Genomic DNA, 17,391 nt, shown 5'->3' with positions numbered 1-17,391 from the left:
CAGATGCCCTTGACTAAGATGAAATCCTTAAAGAAAGTTGTTCCAATGCAAGCTAAACTCAAGTAAGCCAGGGGTCACAAACCCAATAGCTCCAGCCAGGAAGTAATGTGGCTTTGACTACTGAGTGAAGGTATCCCCAAAGCTGAAACCCATGATGTCAGTCATAAGGACCTTGCTGCCCAACATAAAGTATTGGGCAATCTGAAAACACTGGAAGTTTCATTGTTGCTGTTGCCACACTGCTCAAATACAAAGCCTTTTTTAATTTAATAGCACAGAAATCTGATCTTGGATTTCCCAGCCTTCCTAACTGTGAGAAAGAATTCTGTGGTTTCTTAGCTACTGAGTTTATGGTATTCTGTGATGGTAGCCTCAGTTGACCAAGATAACTTGCCACTAGTGTTTCTCTCTATGCTGCTCTTCCCAAAATGGACAATCTTCTCTGGCACTTATAGACTGGGAATATAACACATCAAGTCCTACCATATGTTCAGATAAGGAAGAAACAACAGTACATTAAATTGGCCTAGCAGACCCTACGCATCACTTAGATTTCCCATTGTGAACCCTGCCTAAGCACCATTAGCTGGATCTGAGGCCTTTTCCATCCTCAGGTCTAGATGGGTTAATGACTTGGGCACGTCTATACAACAGCGTCATAGAAGTTTGAATCTGTAAAACTGGAAAAGAAAAAAGTTTACAATCCTTCATTCCCCAAAATTCCCCTTGGATGGAGACATAAGGTTTTCATTCCTCCCCGTGGTCAGTAAAACATTGGTCCCACCTCTAATCATCTTTCTTTTCAAAGTGGTCAAGGTTGGGGTAGAGGTGAAGGAGAAGGGGTCAAAGTTGGGGGCATGGAGGGAAAGAGTAGTTCTGTGCCACTTGGAGGAAGTCTCTGGCAAAGGAAGGCAGCCTCCACTCAGAAATGCCCTTTGGGGTTTTAGAGTGGTTGCCTCCGGACATGGCTACCTTTGTGAAAAGCAGCTCTTAGCTTGCTACCAGGCTTTTGTCTGTCAAAACTGAATATCTGACTCACGGAGGCCTTGTAACTTTTCAGCCTGATGTCCCTGTTTTGGGTCAGATCAACTTGAACTTGATTAATAACATGAGATGGGCTCAGTAAGTTTCAAATGTCAAAAAGAAATGATAAACTATTCAAGAAAGCAGCTGTCCTGGCTCAAGTAGCATCTTGACCTCACTTGAAAAAGTGATAGCTATCCTCTTGGGAGATAATTCATTTCCCCCTCAGACCCCTTGCTCCCCACTCTGTTGCATGAGGCAAAGCCACTGGCTCAGTAAGACCCTTGATTCACAGAAGTTCCTCTAACACCTGAGCCTGGTTCAATGGTGAAAACCAGAGTGTCCATTGAGATGATGCAGTTATTCAGCCTTTCTTAGCGTACAGAACCAAAAATGAATGTAGCTCCACTTAGTGAGAGAATGCAAGGTCATTCTCATAGATCTGACCAATACTCCCTTTGATGAACCTTGTTACATTTTTACTGACTTGTTGGCTATTGCCAATGGCCTAGTTGCTCGGTCTGCCACTTGGAAAACTACAGCATTAAAGACTAATGACACCCCTCTTTGGGGCCATATATTGTGAATACAAATTTCACTTCTTGTCAAACCATCATGGTTTTTCATTGAGATGTTCATGGAAAGGCCACTTCTCTGATCAGATCAAGCTGCTAATCAAGCCTGCACTGCCTACATTATTACCACTGCTGCTTAGAGCAGACATGGCAACACATTCACCCTCATAGAGTGGGCACAAAGCAAAGAAGTTTATGTTTCTGAGGCAGAGGCTACCATTGCATGCCAGATTTATGACACCTGCCAAAAGTTGACCCATTTATCTCGAAGTGAGAGAGGCCACATTACATGGGGCATTGACTCCATCTGCTCCCGGAAGATTAACCACATTGGACCTTTGACCCCCCCCCCCCCAGGCCTATCAGTGGGAACTTGCTGCTGCTGACACTTTTTCAGGCTACTGTCCTGCTGTTCCAGTCTGATCAGCTGAGTCCAAACAAATCACTGTGGCCCTTAAACTAGCCTGTGCCATGTGATCTGCTTCCCAGGCCATTTGCAGGCTGTAATAATGCTCCCTTTGTGGCAAAAGCCACACACAATGAGCTGATTGGCAAGCTATTCAATGCTCCTTCCATGTTCTCTACCATCCACAGGCATCTGGTACTATGCGGTTTGACCAACCTCCTCAAAAATCAACTTTTAAAGATTTCTGTCTCAATCTACCTTGCCTCCACCTGGTCTACATGCATTAGCTAGGCGGTTTGGTCATTAAATATACATGTCCCCTCAGAGAGATCATCCCTTCTTGGTTACTTTCGGGATAATCATCAGGACAAAGAGGTGGGGTTTACAGAGACCTATTTTGAAAATTCAGGATTCTATCCTGATTGTTTCTAGGCATGATGCTTCTTTCTTCCTAATGGCAACCCCAACCCAATCTGTACAGTACACTCTATGGATGGCAACTCAGCCCAAAAAAGGGCAGAGGGCAGAGGGGACCAACAATTCTCACTCAGCCAGCTGGATTCTCTGTCCAGCCTAGGTCACAATGATAATGACCACTTGAGTATACTGCTCACTGACTGTCCCCGCAATGACCCACGTGGACCAAGGTGAGGGACATAATGGGTCTCTGGAAGTTTTATAAAAATATCTTAGTCCAGGGCCTCCCCGGTGGCGCAGCGGTTGAGCGCTGGGTTGCGAAGCTCCCACAGCCTCTGCAGCGCTGGTTCCATCCCCGGCTGCTCCCCGGCCACCGGAGGAGGGTCCCACAAGGCGCGCAGACCTCTCCTGCCACCCACTGCTCCCCTCAGCGGTGTACTTCGGTCCTTCTGCCTGCTCTGCTCCCCGCTCTGGCTCTGGTGAATTCTCTCACCCTCCTGCACTTCTGACTGTACCCAGTGCTTGTATAAATAAATAAAAAAATATATATATCTTAGTCCAGGGCCTCCCTGGTGGCACAAGGGGTTAAGACGCAACCTATGAAGATATCCGCAGCCACTGCAGCACGAGTTCGATCCCCGGGCAGGGAGCTACCCACATGGTGCAGCAGACCTCTCCTGCGTAGCCCGCTGCTCCCCTCAGCAGTACATTTCGGTCAGTCTGCCTGTTCTGTTCCCCTCTCTGTCTCCTCTCACCCGCCCCCCACCACACCTCTGGCCTGTACCCCAGTTATTGTATGCATAAATAAACCAATCTTGAAAAAAATACCCTAGTCCCTCTTGCACCTGACCCTTAGGGACAAAATGTCTGGGTATGAATACTACACTATTGGAAAAAGGTGAAGTTACAGCTGCTGGAATGAGCCACACTGATTTTGAGGTGGTGAAAGAAGAGCAACACCACCAGCACCTGGGGAAGGGTACACTTCAGCTGCCAAGATGAGCAGAAGAGGGAGGGATGGTATTGAGCTTTGTCTTTTAGAACCACCCCTGGTGCCTTGTTTTCATGAAGAAGGCCCTGGTGTGGCGCTCTACAACTGGTTTTGCTTGCACACTTTATAATTTATCTAACTGTTGGGTATGTGTCCACTGCTTGACAGCACTGACCACAATTTGATCACCATCGCCCCTAATCTCACAGAGAAGACTATCAAAAACAGCAGAGGGCCCTACCTGCGAAACTTTCCACACAAAACACCTATCAGAGGACACCCAGGATGTCTTCCCTAACCTCAGTCCCTCAGCGACGTCCCTCCTTTCACAGGGTGGGCAGATGGCATTCAGTAGGTGGTATGGACAAACAGAACAGGATGGAGAAATGCCCTCAGACTGGTTCTCCAAAGATGAGAACTGTAACTCAATCATTCCAGCAGAATTAGGAACCTAAGGTGTACTAGCTGTCTGGGGGAGGGGAGGTCCCACTGGAGACAAACTTAACCTGAGTTCCCCAATTGATATAGGTCCCTGGGAGGGAGGGTCCCCAAAATTTTCAAGCTCAGGTTGACAAATATCCTTATCACGTTCCTTTGTCGGGAGTAGAATTAATAGACATTCTCTCACTGAAGGAGGTCTTTACCTCTAATCCCTGCCATGCTTTTTGTTTGCTGAGAAAAGGAAAAAAAAAAAAAAAAAGCCTCCTTGAGCATAGAACAGCAGTGCAAGCTTACATTGCTGGTTTTGGCTTTCTCTTTGTTCTCTCCCATCCCTTCCAGATTTAATTATTTTACCTCGGTTATACATTTTAAGGATATTTGTTACATTCTGTCCAGAATTATAATGTGTTTGTAGTTGAAAAATTTTTAGGCTACCTGGCATGCCATACATGAACAGAAATGCCCTCCCGGTTTACTTGCTTCCTTTGTTCTATATAGCTCCTCTCTGCCTCTCAGCTTCTGCTGATTCACAGTTGCTGCTTTTTTGTAACCTAAGTTGGTTCTGCCCTGAATGGTCCCAGCACTAACTGATGGCTTCTTTCCAAACATGTGCTCATCTTCAGCTTCCTTTGCCATCTGTTTCATATCTTCTAAAAGAAGTAATATCATAGAGCTGATTTGGCTTTCTGCACCAGAGGTTACTGGCCTGTCAATGGATTGGCTGCTCATCTATTAGGTGTCCACCCTGGCCCAGGCAGCTACCAGCATAAGCAGCGGTGGGAAAGAGGAGGCACTGAGTTACATGGAACAAAACATGGCAGCTCTCTCAACAGGATCTAAGGTAAGTTCCCTTAGAAGAAACTGTGGAGAGGGGGAGGGGACAAGAATACAATAGGTTGGTGAGTGACTAGAAGGTGAAGAAGCAGAGACCACCCAGTATGAACTATTCCAGGAATCTTTAACCTTTTTTTGCTGTGAATCCCTTAAAAGAAAGAAATAAACAAAATTACTTACCTCTTTTTTTACACATTTGGAAGTTATCAAATGTCTTTGATTATAAGTTTAAACAGTTGTAAATTATGTGTATTAGTTATGGTTAAAGGCAATGTTTATAACAAAGACATTCCCAACATTTAGTAGCTTATAGAATAAAGAAGTTTCTTTCTTTCTCATATAAAGGCTCCAAGTTTCAAGTGGTCATCACTATGTGGCTTCTAAAATCACTCTAATTACTATTCTACCCAGCAGAGAGAAAGAGCAAATCCCCTAACCAGGGAATTTCCTTTAAGGAAGCTAAAGTTACATCAGTTCCGCTCACATTCCAATGGTGAAATCTTTGCCACATGACCATCCATGGCTTCCTGCAAGTAAGATTGGGAAATGTATCCAATGACTCTAAGTTCTCTAGTGTTTTAATATCTACTACTCTCAATTAAAGAAAAATGTGAACAAGTTCTTCCTTAACAGTTGTATACAGTGCATTCTTTCTTACAAGTCATAATTCCATTTCACTCCCCCCTAACAAAATGTTTTGCTAATGTAACATATTTAGATTTGAAAAATCTTTTATTAATCATCCTGTCACATTTCCCTGAAACAAAAATACGTGTATGCTTCAATAAAGCTAGAAAAGTGTGAATGTATGTATATCTGGATATATAGTTAAAATTAAAATTAATATTCAATTTCTGTGACCAAAAAGCTCTAAATTTTAGGATAGTAGCAGTTTCCTCATAGTCACACTAACCTCACTGGATACATTTCCCAGCTCCATCAAAACAATTCTCTGGATAATAGCCCTCTCTGCTTGAAACATCTAGAGCAAGTGTCCTTCTAGATAAAGGTATCATTATCAAAAACACTGCCGAACTGATTAAAACAATATAAACCTATTAGATTTAGAAACTTAATTATTAAACTTTTATTTAAGGCACATCACTTACCAAGCTGGATGAGCTTTTTTAATAGTTCATGTATCGTTGGATGACTAGTTCTTATTGCTAAAATGAGGCAAGTTCAACATCAATTATATTCCTATTTTTCATTTTTATAGATGCAAACATTGAGAAAATTTATTCACTTAAATAAGTTCGTAGTGGGCTCCCTCGTAGCGCAAGGGGTAAAGTCTCAGCACTATCAAGCTATCACCAGCCACTACAGCATGAGTTCTATCTCCAGCCAGGGAGCTACACACATGGCGCAGCAGACCTCTCCTGTTGTTCCTGCTGCTCCCCTCAGCAGTGTATTTCAGTCAGTCTGCCTTTTCTGTTCCCCACTCTGCCTCTGGTGAATCCTCTCACCCCCATGCACCTCTACCCTATACCCCAGTTCTTGTATGCATAAATAAATAAAAAATAAATCTTTAAAAATATAAATAAGTTAGCAGTAATGGAAGACGTTTGTTATTGTAACATTACCCACTGCTTTGAATTCCTTGTCTCAACTGTGCAGGGAGAGGAGACTAGCTCAAGGCACACCCACGATGAAAATTTTAATAGGTTTATTTATTTATTTTTTAAGAAACTTTATTTATTTTTGAGTAGAATAACTGGGGTGTAGACTGTGCAGGGGGTGAGAGGATGCACCAGAGACAGAGTGCAGAGCAGAACAGGTAGACTGTTAACTTATAATCAAGGAGTAAATTTTTTTTAAAGATTTATTTATTTATGCATGCAAGAGCTGGGGTACAGGCCAGAGGTGTGGGGGGTGAGAGGATTCACCAGAGACAGAGTGAGGAACAGAACAGGCAGATTGACCAAAGTACGCTGCTGAGGGAAGCAGTGGACGAGTCAAGAGAGGTCTGCTGCACCATGTGCGTTGCTCCCTGGCTGGCTGGGAACTGAACTCATGCTGCAGTGGCTGCGGATAGCTTCATGGGTTGTGTCTTAATCTTTGCGCCACCAGGGAGGCCCTCAAGGAGTAAATGTTTAATATAGAATTCACGTCTCAAATTCATAAGAAACGAGCAACAACCCAATAGAAAAATTGGCAAGATATATTCACAGATAATTCAATGAAAAGGAAATAAAAACGATTCTTAAAAAACACAAAAAGATGTTCAACCTCACTCATAGTAAGAGAAAAGCAAATTAAAATTACACAGAGATAGTGTTTCCCAACACTGCAAAATGTCCTAAGTTTGATGACATTTATTGCTGGCTGCTTGATATCCTGAGCAATGGTTCGATTTGAGGGCTCAGCATTGGTTTTCTGCTGCTGAAAGTGTGGGTATTCCACAGTGACATAAGCTAGTTCAGCTATATGAAAGGCTTCCATATTGTTGGATCTATGTAGAACCTCCATCACTGCCACTGTGACCATAGCGCTAGCGTGGCCAAAGAGAAAGGCTGTGACTTCCCAAGGTTGGATAATCCTATGCACTTTTAGTAGATGCTCTGTGGTGGGTGTTCATGTGAGATCCAGAAATCACATGCTCTGTACCCTCTTCTTCTTTTTTTTTTTTTAAGATTTATTTATTTATTTATACAAACACTGGGTACAGTCAGAAGCATGGGAGGGTGAGAGAATTCACCAGAGCCAGAGCGGGGAGCAGAGCAGGCAGACTGAAGAAATACACTGCTGAGGGGAGCAGCAGGCAGCAGGAGAGGTTGCGTGCCATGTGGGACCCTCCTCCAGTGGCCGGGGAGCAGCTGGGGATCGAACCGGTGCTGCAGAGGCTGCGGGCAGCTTCGCAACCCAGTGCTCAACCGCTGTGCCACCAGGGAGGCCCTCTGTACCCTCTTCTATAGGTTCACCCAAATGCCTCTTTCCCAGACCAGTGTGGTATCCTTAGCAACCTTTTTATAACCTGATGTTTATAATTCTTTCATTTAGTGTTTTAAGTTAGACACAACCGGTTTATTCCAGTTGGTTTAAGCAGAAGGAGACTGGATTAAGCTCAGACAGAAACAATGCCACCAGGACAACGAGCTAGTAAAAATACACAACCACCCCATGGAAAAATTCTGCCTGAAACACCACGAACACTGGAACTGTTAGCATGTGACCAAGGGGTACCTAGGGACCCCAAACTGTTAAGGGATTTGGCCATATGGATGCACAAAGGCAAAATAATTAGGCTTTTTGTGTGATTGTTAATAGAAAAGAGAGAGAGAAGAAGAAGAAAGGGTTTCAAATACCAGCAAACTCCAAAATTTACTGATCCCTATGTGGGCAATGCCCAGTCAAATAGGCTCGCCTATTTGGGGTGGCTGAGACTAGAAAGCTTGGCGCAACTCTAAGAGGTCATCTGGTGGGGCCTCCCCTGTGGCGCAGCGGTTGCGTGCTGGGTTGTGAAGCTGCCCGCGGCCTCTGTGGCGCAGGTTTGATCCCCGGCTGCTCCTCGGCCATGGGAGTAGGGTCCCACATGGCGCGCAGACCTCTCCTGCCACCCGCTGCTCCCCTCAGCAGTGTACTTCGGTCCTTCTGCTTGCTCTGCTCCCTGCTCTGGCTCTGGTGAATTCTCTCACCCTCCTGCGCTTCTGACTGTACCCAGTGCATGTATAAACAAAACAAATAAATAAATAAAACATGCCTCTATTAAAAAAAAAAAAGTTTAAGAGGTCATCTGGTGGAGAACCACAAGAAAGGATTTAATCAGGTTCCAGAGAGCTGGTACAGAAGGGGAGACTCAAATTCAAAATATATCACATGATACAACATAAGGTCAACATATCATCTGCCATTGTCTCTGCTGAGGACCAAGAGCAGCCACCACACATGTTTCTCACCCAAGTGTCTCTTCCAAGTGTTTCTACATGTCTCTTCTCCAGGTGTCTCCTTCCAGCAATACCAGGGTACAAGTTGAAGCAGAAAAGCAAGAGAGCAAGAGCACAGTTAAGAAGCCAAGCATGGCCACTTAACTGTGCCCTTAGTACCCAGTGGTCCCTGTTCAGGAAGTCAGGTTCACAGCATGCTGGGAGTTGTAGTTCCTTGTTCCTGAGATCTCATCAGCATTGAAATGGGAGTGGGAGGGGTGGGGCAGAATCCATGAAATTATCAGGGGATGGAGTCCATTCAGGATGCCATTCACTTGCTCCGTTTGCTCCTTACTGTTGATTTACTGTGAGTCAACCCACAGTAGGATCTGCCCAATGCAACACAGTCATTACTTGACAGTCCATTTAAAGAACATAATTCACTATATAAATCCACTAAAGTATTATAATTATCAATTACCCATAACAAATCTTAATACGTTCAATATGATATCCAGTTTCTTTGATATTTATTGGCATTTAATAAGCATTTAATGAATATTTGTTGAAGGACTGAATTCAGACCCTCCATGAAAAAAAAATTTTTTTCTCGAAATTTCTCCATTGAGAAACAGTGGAAGGGGGCCTCCCTGGTGGCACAAGGGGTTAAGCGGCCAGGGAGCAGCCCACATGGCGCAGCAGACCTCTCCTGCCAGGGCCCCTGCTCCCCACAGCAGTGTATTTCAGTCAGTCTGCCTGTTCTGTTCCCCACTCTGTCTCTGGTGAATCCTCTCACCCCCCACCCCCACACACACCTCTGGCCTGTACCCCAGCTCTTCTATGCATAAATAAGTCTTAAAAAAAAAAAAGAGAGAGAAATAGTGGATGGGTGACACAGTTAGGACCAATTCCTGGTAAGTTGCCTATAACTCCCCACCTTGTCTCCGGGGGAACAGCACTACTCACAGAGTAACTTTGAATTTACTCTACTTTTTACTTATAAAGAAAATTGTTCACAAATTTCAGTATTTTTGACATTGCTCCTGACTGATCTTTAATGTCTCCGGGTATAATAGAAACCTTGGTTTAGACAGAAGCTGTGAGTTCTGACCTTTAGAAATATATGTTCATGTTATAGACAATTAAGTGTCCTTCTGATTGCCTTCATTTGGATTCCCCCAAAAGTAGTCCCTGAAACAAAGATCTGGAAACAAGTATTTTACTTGTGATGTGATACCAGGAAGCACAGGGAATGAGGAAATGAGGAAAGGAGAGAAAGAAGACCATTAAAGAGATGTCAATGAGTGGGCTATCATTTTAGGCAACTGGGGCTCAATCCAGCTGAAACACCGAGCACAAGATGGCTCCTAACCACCCCATGGAGGGGCGAGGAAGCTGGACTATTTATCTACTCTCAGCCCTTACTAGTTGAAGTCCAAGAGTTGCCCTTGGGGTTGTTAATTCCCAGATATTTTCATCATGCTTCGTCATCCAGAAAGCAGAGAGGAACAAGAAGCCATCAGCGTGCAGAGGGAGTGTCTGCAGTGACCTCTGGAGTAGAAAAAGGGGGATTAAGTGGTGTAGGGTAAGGAAAAGGTATCAGGCTTTTCTGCACTCCCACCATCAGGATAGATGAGGGAACCCTGCAGTCCTGAATGCATGCCTGATGGTGGGCACCTGAAGTGGGTACACCTGGGCTGAGAGACTGGACTTTTAAGGGTGGCATCATGGTGACGCCAGCAGCAGCAGAAGCCGAGAGAGAAGCAGAGGACGCCGGAGAGCTCAGATAAAGTGAAGACTTGCTGGGGACTGGGAAGCCTGCCAGCCTCCTGCCCCCCCAGTACCCCTGCCTGCTGTGTACCTGGTAAACCCCAATAAAAGCCTGCAAAAAGCCACTGAGGACTCTGACTCCTCCTTTACCCAGTCTGCATGGGATCCTAGAAAACCTGCTCAGTGGTCCTTCCTGCCCCTACAAGTGGGGAGCCCAGATAGCATCTGTTGTAGTAGTCAAGCTAAAAAGGTTAACAGATAGGTGGTGGGAGATGGAATCTAAGATGAATGCGAAGGGAAAGTACCCCTTCTGGCCTGAGCTGTACTCTGAGACACAGTGCTTGGGATTTTCTTTCTTTTCTGGCTTCAACCCTTGTGCTAAAAGGAAACAGTTGTCAAGAGGCAAAGAGATTGAAGACTCCTGTCCTCTCAGTGATTAACTGCAACTACTCATCCAAGAAGAATCAACCATTTGAGGCAGAGGAAGGAGAGGTTAGTAGCCCAAGGCAGCTTGTACTGGGAACAAAATGTTGAAGACAAACTTCTAGAAAGGGTTTTTAACCTCATTTTGGAGATTTTGAATAAACAATGATAAACCTTGACATTGGCAACAAAATTGCCATTTGCTGGGCCTCCCGGGTGGCACAAGGGGTTAAAGATACAATCTATGAAGCTATCCGCAGCCACTGCAGCAGGAGTTTGATCCCTGGCCAGGGAGGTGACCCACATGGCGCAGCAGACCTCTTCTGACTTGCCCACAGCTCTCCTCAGCAGTGTATTTCAGTAGATCTGCCTGTTCTGCTCCCCACTCTGCCTCTGGTGAATCCTCTCAAGCCCCCACATCTCTGGCCTGTACCCCAGTTCTTGTGTGCATAAATAAATAAAAATGAGGAGAAAGGCTGTTGAGATATAAAGCCAAGAGGGCTGGGGTTTTGGCAGTTGCTGTGAGAAAACTGAGCACCATAGGAGAATGACTGTGGAATAGGAAGTGAAGGATGCCAAGGTCTGAGAAACTGCAGAGACCAGCAGGTACACACATCCCATTAGTAGATAACTTGGTTTTGTATATTTTCTCAAATGGCTAGCAAATGGTTAGGGCATACATACCTATGAAGTTGTTTGGACTCAACTACTTAACAAATGGAACTCTTAGGTATTTATTTTAACCATGAAAAAATGACTGAGATGTTAAGGGTTCTGTGAACTCTGTGAATAGAGAAAATTTGGGACATTCAGGCAGTTCTTGGCCCCCGGCTGTTATTTCTAACTTAGGCAAGAAAGTGGACAAATGGAGGTAAGAGGTCAGATGAGAGTGTGCATGGTATACAATTGCCTTTTTTCAGGAAATTTCTGGATCATCCTTTCTAGGATCCAGTGAGATGGAAGGGGTAACTGTGTGAGGTGATGGACATGTTAATTAGCTTGATTAAGGCAATTATTCACAATGTGTATGTATATCAAAACATCAGGGCCTCCCTGGAAGTGCAAGGGGTTAAGAAGCAACCTAAAAAGCTATCTGCAGCCACTGCAGCACGAGTTCGATCCCTGGCCAGGGAGATACTCACATGGCTCAGCAGAACTCTCCTGACTCGCCTGCTGCTCCCCTTAGCAGTGTATTTCAGTCACTGTGCCTGTTCTGCTCCCCACTCTGTCTCTGGTGAATCCTCTCACCCCCCCCCACATACCTCTGTCCTGTACCCCTGTTCTTCTATGCATAAATAAATCTTTTAAAAAATTTAAAAAAATCAAGTGTTACACCTTAAATATATACATTTTTATTTGTTCATTAAACTTCAGTAAAGACAGGGAAACATTTTCCTGTATAATATAAATAGAACCCCCTTTTGGAATTTTAGAAATTATTTTCTTAAAATTAAAAATCAAATTGCCTTAAAAGCATTTCTTAAATGTTCAACTGACATTTCTTTGAAAAGAGCATTATGTTAAGACTGGATCATGGTACAGCTCAACTTTATGTGGGTTATATATGCAACCATTACTTATTTTAAAATAATTTATGAGGTTCACTTCCTAGTTGTAGGGGGAGTGGTCAGTATCACATAGTTGTTAAAAGCTTATGTCACATTGATACCCTAAGAACTAGGAAATTACCTTAAAAGCCTCTGTGTCATGCCAAGATTCATTCAGATGATACATGCAAATGCTAGAAATCCAGTGATTTTCTCTAGTTAAAGCATTTGTGGTTCCTTCCTCTTTTTTCATTCATCTCCTCCCTGCCCTTCACAAGTAAATCTAAAAATAGTTGTAAGTGCAAATGAGGTTGAGAACATAGGCAGAAAAATTCACTATAAATATAAATGTGGCATTTAAAATCTATGTTAAATGATGCAAATCACATTCTAGATTATATATAGAAAATATATATACATATTCTTGTGCTGTTAACAGCATGTCCATATAGCTTTTTGGTATTCGGTGTCAGTTTTGACATTACCAAGTGTCATGCACTTAGATCATCTTATACAAATGAAAACCACTGTTGGAATTATTACCTATCTTCTAAAATTCTTAAATTTTTATATTCTTGTCTAATGCATCCTTACACAGTCCATTTGAAATGACCATTTTCAATGGTATTTCTTTTGTTTAAAATATCTGTGGATGGGGCCTCCCTGGTGGTGCAGGGGTTAAAGTCTCAGTGCTATCAAGTTATCGCCAGACACTGCAGCATGAGTTTGATCCCCAGCCAGGGAGCTGACCCACATGGTGCAGACCTCTCCTGTCTCTCCTGCTGCTCCCCTCAGCAGTGTATTTCAGTAGATCTACCTGTTTGACTCCCCACTCTGTATCTGGTGAATTCTCAAACCCCCTGCACTTCTGGCCTATACCCCAGTTCTTGTGTGCATAAATAAATAAAAATGAATCTTTAAAAAGATAAACAAATAAATAAAATGAAATAGCTGTGGATAACACCTCCATAGCACATCTAGTGCCCAGATCTTCACTTGTAGAGATTGTAACCCAATGAAAAGAACCAAGTTTCCTTGGACAAGTGGATGATTTTAGTGTGGAGTAAGGGAAGTTAGATGGGGGCTGAAACATCTTGTGCCACACAACATGGAAGTGGTCAAAAACTGATGGGAATATATAAAAAGAAAACAAGCCAGCTTGAAAGAGCTCCCACTTGATAAATATGAAACAATTTGAATATCAAAATGAATAATGACTCAAACAGATTATAACACATTGAATAAAAAAAGAATTCAAACCAATACTACTCATAAAAAAAATCAAGGGGTGGGTGAGGAGAAGGGAAAGTCATTTACAGAAAAAGGCAACTAAGAAATGTAGAATTGTTAGAATTAGAAAAACATCATTTTGCAATTACCATTGTAATTAATGATTCTGGAAAGAGTTATGAATAGATATAAAATCATTGGGTGAAAGGCTGTTAGGGAAGGATACATTCAGTCTCAAAGTACCACTCTTAGGGGGCAGACCCCTAAACTTGTACACTTTAAATGGTTTCTGCCATCTGCTGCATAAAGAAAAAGCATACCCTTATTGTATAAGACCTTCAATAGAAAAGAGCTTTAATAGAATTAGTGTGCATAGAAAAAGAAGAAAGGATAAGAGTTTCTCAACAAAACACCCAAAATTACCCATCCCCTCATGGGGATTGACAAACAGGGTTGGTTCAAAGCAGAGCCCCTGAGGCCCAAAAGTTTGCCACAAGTCTAAGGCAGCTTCTGGTGGGGACCCACAGGAAAGGATCAGAAACAACCAGACAAGTCTGGGGGGAAAAGAGCAAAATCAAAATCAAGACAAAAACCGCCATTGTCACCTCCCCACGGGTCTCTCACCCACATCTGTGTCACCCAGTCCACGACCAAAAGGCAAGCGCAGTTCCTTCACATGTCTCTCGGCTCCATGTGCCTCCTCCAGGTCTCCTTCTGGCTCCCCATCCTGCTTCCTTCCTTCCTCAGTCTCCTGTGCAGCTTCTTGTCTCCCTGCTCAGCTCCATCCTCCCTTGGGTGGGGCAGGAAACCTGGAACCTCCCCCTTTTCTGGGGACCACCCTGTTACATATGTATGGGTGAAATGTCCAGGTATCTGAAACTTACATTTAAAAATCTCTTGAATCTGCCACCAAAAAAGCATGTGTAACATGGGTATGTGAACGTGTGCACGCATTTTCACAGTAACATTTAAATAGAAAATAAATTTGGCAAAATAAATCCAGATAAAAGGTATGCAGGTGTTCATTGTACCATTTTTACAACTTTCCATGCTCAGCCAAAGATAAAATACAAGAAGCAAAGTTCTTATGGGTAAAGTTATTAGTAGAAAATCTAAATCTATGACTCTACCCTCAGGTCTACCCCTCTCTGTGAATATTCTATCCTATGTTACATATTCTTCAAAGTAGGAATCAAACACACTTCCACAATGTTAGGATCATACATTCTTGACCTTGTATCAAAAGAAAAAGATGTATAAGAAATTAAAATACTCTATAGCTTGGGCCTTCCCGGTGGCGCAGCGGTTGAGCTCTGGGTTGCGAAGCTGCCCGCAGCCTCTGCGGCGCTGGTTCGATCCCCTGCTGCTCCCCGGCCACTGGAGGAGGGTCCCACATGGCGCACAGACCTCTCCTGCCGCCCGCTGCTCCCCTCAGCAGTGTACTTCGTTCCTTCTACCTGCTCTGCTCCCCGCTCTGGCTCTGGTGAATTCTCTCACCCTCCCGTGCTTCTGACTGTACCCAGTGCATGTATAAACAAAAACAAACAAATAAACAAATAAATAAATAAAAAACATGCCTCTATAAAAAAAATAAATAAATAAAAATAAAATACTCTATAGCTTAAACTGTCTCATGTCCTCTTTCCTGCAGACATGACTCCAGGCCCTTCTTATTTCGAGGGCTGACTGAATTTTATTTTCCTTGACTGCAGATCTGTCATAGGGATAATACAATTCCCACAGGCTGGAAAGAGGTGCCAGCAATTCCAAGTATTTTGAAATGCATTTTTGAAATTCAGAAATTTTTACTTGGTTTGCAAGGTTTCCCTCCTCTAATATTTAGAGGAGGTATAAATATTTAGAGGATGGTATAAATATATGGGAGGTTATATTTCTCTTTTGCAGGCAGAGGTAGGTAATCCGGTGGTAGCCTGGCACCTTTTCTGGGCATATTTTGTATCTGACTCCTCTCTCTTCCCTCTTATTTCCCCTGTCCTAGCAGAATGGCACTGTTGATTCTTTATGGGTGTCACCAGACGTGTGTGTACTCCTCCCTCCTTCCTTTGTTCATTATTTATTCATCCATGATAATAACTTATTTATGTAGGTCACTTTATTTTAAATGATAGTTCTGCAAATATTTAAGCAGATGAGCTTTTAGACTCTAAAGGGCAAGAGAAATGAACACCAGACACAAAATGTACTACAAACAACTGAATTAGTAAAGATAAACACTGGCCTGGAATCTCTTCTTACAAGAGATTCTCTGCTCTTTCTCTGCTTTTTGATTTTAGGAATTGTTCTGATTTCCTGTTTTTGATGCCCTTAATTATTTTAGATACCCTTCTGATCGTTTTGGATTGTTTCACCTTGAAAGAGAAACAAGGTTTGTTTGCCATTTTCAAGCAAGAACAACAATGACTAGAGAACATGACTGACCAAATTGGAGAGTGGAGTCTAAAGGTTATAGATCCAGACTGAGACCCCTGATTGGTCAGTCAATTTTTACTGAACACCTACTATTTATCAGGTACTATAGAAGTTAAGAAAAAGATTGACCGAGACAAAATCCTAATTTAGTGGTCCAAAGTATTCCACATTTGGTTCACACTAATCTCATCTGAAGAAGGATACTGGGAAGAAGATGGATTTGAGTGCTTCCTTTAGGAATCATGCTCATTTACTACTAACAAACACTCATTAAAGGATGGTATAAATAAATATATGGGAGGTTATAGTTCTCTTTTGCAGGCAGAGGTAGGTAATCCAGTGGTAGCCTGACAAGTCCATAAGTCATTCAAGTTCTGGGCTTCTTCTATCTTGCTGCTTTGCTCTTATTAACATGTCATTTCCACCCTAAAGTTTGCTTTAGAGTTGCCAGATGGCTATTGCAACTCTAACCATCATGTCTGCCTTCCAGGGTGGAAAAAAGGAGAAGAGATAGAAGGACATTTTCCAGGTGAGTTAACTCCCATTAAAAGAGTTTTCCCACAATCTGTATCCACCCAAACTGCTGCTTATATTTTACTAGCCAGAACTCAGTCATTTGGCCATCCATATCTGTAAGAGAAGATCTCAAGAACACAAGTCAGAGTTCTTTGAGAACTTTTTAAAGTACCATTCCAAACACTTATAATATTGACCCATCTTTTCAATTCAGCCCTGGTACTTTTCAAGTTAACTTTGCTAGTTTCTTTTCATCACCTAATTACCTAAAATAATCATCTTTCACTTAAAACACACAGTTGTTAAAATTCTGACTAAGAAAGAGAGCTAGACCAGAGAATGCATTGAATAAAATGAGTTAATGCTAGGATAAAGGAAAGGAAATCCAGTATAAGAGGTCCTTTTTTTTTTTTTGTTTTAATCATTCAAGGTTATAAAAAGATATCTCCTCTTTATGCTTTTAGGGACACAACCTTGTGTTAGTCTAACCTTTAGTACTTACTTGAAATAATGAGCCATGCTAACAGGAATTAGAAAACCTTAAAAGCAGGGGTAAGGTAATTTTTCTGTGGCATTTTTAGGGTTCTCTATGCATATAACCATATCATCTGTGAATAGTGATAGTTTGACTTCTTCCTTCCCTATTTGGATTCCTTGTATGTCTTTCTCTTGTCTTATTGCTCTGGCTAGGACTTCCAGTATTATGTTGAAAAGCAGTGGTGAGAGTGGACATGCTTGTCTTGTTCCAGATCTTAATAGAAATGCTTTCACCATTGAGAATGATATTGACTATGGGCTTGTCATATGTGGCCTTTATGATGTTGAGGTATGTTCCTTGTATCCGGAGAATTTCAAGGGCCTTTATTATAAATGGGTGTTATACTTTATCAAAAGCTTTCTCAGCATCTATTGATATTATCATTTG

Source organism: Talpa europaea (genome assembly GCF_964194135.1).
Source record: "Talpa europaea genome assembly, chromosome: X".
NCBI lineage: Eukaryota > Metazoa > Chordata > Mammalia > Eulipotyphla > Talpidae > Talpa > Talpa europaea.
The sequence above is the reverse complement of the archived record's forward strand: the minus strand, read 5'-3'. Positions refer to the sequence as shown.